Source organism: Antennarius striatus, chromosome 1 (assembly GCF_040054535.1).
Source record: "Antennarius striatus isolate MH-2024 chromosome 1, ASM4005453v1, whole genome shotgun sequence".
Lineage (NCBI taxonomy): Eukaryota > Metazoa > Chordata > Actinopteri > Lophiiformes > Antennariidae > Antennarius > Antennarius striatus.
In genome coordinates this window covers 1,914,772-1,920,115 of record NC_090776.1, presented here as the reverse complement: position 1 = coordinate 1,920,115, position 5,344 = coordinate 1,914,772, and the positions used below count along the sequence as shown (strand labels likewise).

General features: G+C 52.0%; 1 long non-coding RNA gene across 1 annotated transcript; it reads right to left on the bottom strand.

Moving 5' to 3' along the window:
- Positions 1-3,500: 3,500 nt before the first annotated feature.
- Positions 3,501-5,085, bottom strand: LOC137600435 (uncharacterized). The gene is made up of 3 exons (XR_011036936.1): positions 4,151-5,085; positions 3,747-3,965; positions 3,501-3,605 (listed from the first exon to the last, which is right to left on the bottom strand). It is a non-coding gene; the product is annotated as an uncharacterized lncRNA (long non-coding RNA).
- Positions 5,086-5,344: the final 259 nt, after the last annotated feature.

Here is a 5,344-nt window from a genome sequence, read left to right as displayed (position 1 = left end):
TTCATCATCACCTTCATCACCTTCATCATCACCTTCATCACCTTCATCGTCACCTTCATCATCACCTTCATCATCACCTTCATCACCTTCATCATCACCATCATCACCTTCGTCACCACCTTCATCACCATCATCACATTCATCACCTTCATCATCACCTTCATCACCTTCATCGTCACATTCATCATCACCTTCATCACCTTCATCGTCACATTCATCATCACCTTCGTCACCTTCATCACCTTCATCATCACCTTCGTCACCCCCTTCATCACCTTCATCATCACCTTCATCACCTTCATCATCACCTTCATCATCACCATCATCACCTTCATCATCACCTTCATCATCACCTTCATCACCTTCGTCACCTTCATCATCACCTTCATCATCACCTTCGTCACCTTCATCACCTTCATCATTACCTTCGTTATCACCTTCATCACCTTCATCACCTTCATCATCACCTTCATCATCACCTTCGTCACCTTCATCACCTTCATCATCACCTTCGTCACCTTCATCACCTTCATTATCACCTTCGTCATCACCTTCATCACCTTCATCACCTTCATCATCACCTTCATCATCACCTTCATCACCTTCATCATCACTTTCATCATCACCTTCGTCACCTTCATCACCTTCATCATCACCTTCATCATCACCTTCATCACCTTCATCATCACCTTCATCATCACCTTCATCATCACCTTCATCACCTTCATCATCACTTTCATCATCACCTTCGTCACCTTCATCACCTTCATCATCACCTTCATCATCACCTTCATCATCACCTTCATCACCTTCATCATCACCTTCATCACCACAATGTTTCTGTGTATTCACTCCTCAGCTCTTTCTCAATCCACTCCTCTTCCTCCTCCTCCTCTTCATCCTCCTCCTCCCCTTCCTCCCCCCCTCCTCCTCCTCCCCTTCCTCCCCTTCCTCCCCCTCCTCTTCCTCCTCCTCCTCCTCCCCTTCCTCCTCCTCTTCCTCTTCCTCCTCCTCCTCCTCTTCCTCCTCTATCAGTCGACAACAGAATCAAACTGTCTCCCTCCTCGTCTCAAGAGGCTTCTTCCTTCTTCACATCTATCAGGACATTCCATTCTGTCATTTTAAGAGGTGGTGATGATGATGAAGATGAAGATGTAGATGATGATGACGATGAAGATGATGATGATGATGATGATGATGATGATGATGACGATGAAGATGACTTAAATTCACTGAGATTAAATCTTCATTTCAAACACAGAATGTTCAGATCTTCATGACTTCACGATGATGTCACACATCTCACTGCCCTCAGACCACCTGAGTCCAGGTTCTGGTGGGTTCTACCTGGCCCCGCCCACCTGGACCCTGGGGGAGGAGTGGGTGGAGCTAGGGGCGGGGCTTGTGTTTCCCAGAGTGGTGGCTGTGAGCTGGCAGCAGGAACGAGGAGCTGCCGTTTGGCTGGGAGATAATTGCGGTGCGGCGAATATTTCTGTCTCCGTTGTTTCTCAGGGTCCGATGGCGTCCGGGCCGCTGGCGGCGGCGCTGGAGCCGGCGGCGCCCCACGGAGGGCTGGCATTTCCTGAATGGAGCCGGTCTGAGAGGTTCTGTTCGCTTTGACCACAGAGACGCAACCGAGAGGGAACTGAACCAACAGAGGGTCCGGTCCAGACTCTGGAGCCACGCCCCTTCAGGAGTGACATCACACGTCACTACGGCCTAAGGCAGGGGCCACACACACTTTCAGCATCACCTTTGAAATAAGGGGGCGGAGCCACGCACTGACGGCCCGTCACCTCTGACCCCGGGGTCGACCACCTGAAGAGAGAAGCTCTGATTGGCCAACGCTCTTCTTCTTCTTCTGCAGCCGGAGGAAGATGCTGCAAGTACTGGAACCCTTTCCCAACGCGTAACGGCCAACCGCCGCGCACACACACACACACACACACACACACACACATACACACACACACACACACACACACACACACACACACACACACACACACACACACCGGTGTGTGAACGGTGTTGTTGTCAGAAGGCAGATGGTTCCAGAGATTAGATCTGACCTCAGATCAGAGCCGCCGCTGTTATTTAAGCTGCGGTGGGACGCGGCTGCACGCTGGTGTAACAGCCAGACCCGCTGGGGGGGGGGCATGGGGGGGACGACTGCAGGAGCTGATAGGAGCCCAGGATGATGGGAACCACAGCAGCACCCCCCCCCCCACACACACACACACACACACACACACACACGACGTGGACGGCCACAGGAAGCATGTAGGCTCTGCAGGAGATGAACGACAGCACTTCCTCTTTTCAGTGGTCTCTCACACACACACACACACACACACACACACACACACACACACACACACACACACACACACACACACACACACACACACACACACACACACACACACACACACCTTACATAATGATAAGAAACATCTTCAATTTGTTCATTATTCTTTTATTTTCACTGAAAAAGACGTGAACCTGGACTGTTTCACTGTGTGAACCTGGACTGTTTCACTGCGTGAACCTGGACTGTTTCACCACGTGAACCTGGACTGTTTCACCACGTGAACCTGGACTGTTTCACCACGTGAACCTGGACTGTTTCACCACGTGAACCTGGACTGTTTCACTGTGTGAACCTGGACTGTTTCACTGCGTGAACCTGGACTGTTTCACCACGTGAACCTGGACTGTTTCACCGCGTGAACCTGGACTGTTTCACTGCGTGAACCTGGACTGTTTCACCACGTGAACCTGGACTGTTTCACCACGTGAACCTGGACTGTTTCACCGCGTGAACCTGGACTGTTTCACTGCGTGAACCTGGACTGTTTCACTGCGTGAACCTGGACTGTTTCACTGCGTGAACCTGGACTGTTTCACTGCGTGAACCTGGACTGTGTCACTGCGTGAACCTGGACTGTTGTCCTGGTTGTTCCGGAGGCGGTGGCGTCCGTCTGTGTTTGTCCGTGTGGTAAACACAGGCTTTGTTTTCTGCTGGACGCTGACTGGAGGTTCTGCTGTGGGAACGTTTCCCTCGTTCCTCCGGTCGTGTAAATAGTTTGTGGCGAGCGAAGCGTCGCTCCAGCTGCCTCCATCTGTCCCCCCTCCATCACTGTCTGCCGCTCACATCAACACATCAGGCCCCCGCCGCGGCACGGCGCCGAGTTCCACCACAACCCGGCAATATAGGCCTGGAAAGGCCTGGAAAGAGTCCTGGGGAGTCCTGGAGAGTCCTGGACTTTCTGGGACTCCATAAACACCAGACGAGTCCTCGTGTTGATCGAGTCTTTATTGTTGTCATCTATGTGTTTCCTGCTTCCTGAAGATGAGATCACATGACCCAGCGCTTGAATTTGATTGGCTCACCTGTTTGACCCTCAGGTCTCGCTTCTAGTTTTCTTCTTCCTCTTTTTTCTGTTCTTCTGTCTTGTTTTGTTTCTTCCTCTTCCTCCTCTTCCTCCTCCTCTTCCTCCTCCTCTTCCTCCTCCTCTCCCTCCTCCTCTTCCTCCTCCTCTTCCTCCTCTTCCTCCTCCTCTTCCTCCTCCTAAGCTGAGGATCTTTGCAGGTTTTATTTTCTGAAAGAAGAGTTAAATCTGTCTGAGCCGTGATTCACAAAGACACACCTGTGTGTGTGTGTGTGTGTGTGTGTGTGTGTGTGTGTGTGTGTGTGTGTGTGTGTGTGTGTGTGTGTGTGTGTGTGTCTCAGACTGACTCACCTGTCTGGGGGCGGGGCTTTGTGCCGCATCGCTTCTTTCCTTGATGAACTTCCTGCTTCGACCTTTCGACCTTCACCACCTGACTGCTCCTCCTCTTCCTCCTCGCGCACCTGCTCTGGTCATGTGACCAGAGTCTGGGCACCTGTTTTAACGTTGAGTCACGTGACCTCTGAGGGGGCGGGGCTGACCTCCGTTGAGGATGACTTCCTATCGTCACATCTGAACAACGCCGTCGAACCAGATCGACCAGTCCAACACACACACACACACACACACACACACACACACACACACACACACACACACACACACACACACACACACACACACACACACAGCTGTTGTTTTCTCTATTTGATCAACAGCTAATAAACAAACGATCAATATCCACGACGTCACCTCACCTGATCGATCAGTATTGATCGGAATCCGCGTCTCCTTGACGATGCGTGTTCTTCGTCACGTAAACGACTCCTTCCTGTTGCGTTGCCCCCGGCAACCGACCTGATAACTTGTTCTTTGTGCGTCTGGATGATTCCAGATCAGTATCTCCTCTGTGGGGGGGGGGGTTTGGCTCCGGACCGGTTCTGAGGAGGAAGAGGAGGGTGAAGACACGATGACGGACGAGAGCCGTCAGATTTAATCTGAGGGATTAAAACGCCGTCGTGTCTGGAAGACGTATAGAAGACGTTAGGAGAAGTTCTGGCAGCAGGAAGAAGGAGTTCTTCTTCACGTTGAGCAACGACGCGATGAAGCATCGCTGTTTGTAATGGCTGCAGCTACGCTCTTCTTCATCATCTTCATCGTCTTCATCACATGGGATCGTTGATGGAGTATCTGCTGAATCCCGTTTCAACATCGCCAAAGAAAGGGGAGGACGTGGAAGACGTGTGAGATGTTTAGAATGTTTTTAAAGTGTCTGGTGGGAAATATTTCACCAGCAGAGAGGAAGAAGAGGAGGAAGAGGAGGAAGAGGAGGAAGAGGAAGAACAAGCGGAAGCAGAAGAAGGACCTCTTGTGGGGCGGGGCATCTGACCTTTGCAACATTTTCATTGGTTCTTACGTCCTCAAAATGGGCGTAACCACTTGAGTCTGCAGCGCTGTGAAGCCACACCCCTTCCTGCGGACACGCCTCCTCCAGGTAAACCGTGAAGACGCCATTTGGCTGTCGCTGTTAGAAAGGACCAATCAGAAACGAGCACAGGTGAGACGCCTCCGGCTCCTGATTGGATAAAACGCATCATTTCCTCTGAATTGATTGGCAGGAGCTGAAGCGGGTTCACTTCCTGGTTGGCGATGACATCACCGGGTTTCTCACGTTTTTCCGATGCGAGGCGAGAATTCCCGCCAAACGTCTCCGTGGAGACGAGGCGGCGCTATTTTTGGGCCTGTGGCTGCTGGCGTGGAGCGATGTGTGTGTGTGTGTGTGTGTGTCTCACACACACACACAAACCAAAATGATGGAGGAGGCGAGCCAACGGCGGCTGGGGGCGGGGCTGACGTGTGACGGCCCGACAGCCGGAGCGCCGCCGCTCTGAGTGGATGTTTTGTTCTCCAATGGGAGACGTCCACCGACCCGCCGCCGCTTCACACACCGC